The sequence below is a fragment of the Sinocyclocheilus grahami genome, unplaced genomic scaffold (assembly GCF_001515645.1).
Source record: "Sinocyclocheilus grahami isolate Dianchi unplaced genomic scaffold, SAMN03320097.WGS_v1.1 scaffold4752.1, whole genome shotgun sequence".
NCBI classification, from domain to species: domain Eukaryota; kingdom Metazoa; phylum Chordata; class Actinopteri; order Cypriniformes; family Cyprinidae; genus Sinocyclocheilus; species Sinocyclocheilus grahami.
Genome location: NW_015509630.1, coordinates 1 through 422, shown reverse-complemented (window position 1 = coordinate 422; position 422 = coordinate 1).

The window sequence follows — 422 nt, the reverse complement described above, 5'->3', positions numbered from 1 at the left end:
CTGATATTGGCATCTGAGTTTTACCTCAGCAGAAGCTTGATTCATACAGCAAAACCTACATCTATCAGAGCTGTCGGAGGTAAAATGTATCAAAAAGATGCATGAAAATGGATTTATGTTAGACACAGTCCTGTTTTTCATTCTGTCTTGGTGCACATCTTTTAGTTTCAATCTGTAAAGCGTGCCAAGTCAACAAATAAAAGTGTAACTCTATGCCAAAGCCTGAATGAAATATGCATCATGTCTCATATTCAACTTGCGACACACATCAAAGTGTCACTGTCGCAATGAGCCATAATCCATATGCATTTTGAGTCAACACATCTCTCTGAAGCTACAAAGTATGACGACATTGTAGTTTTTTACGAGCCTAACGTCTGGGAAGAAGAGTTTTGGTGCTGTTATTGGGGAGGTTAGAATGG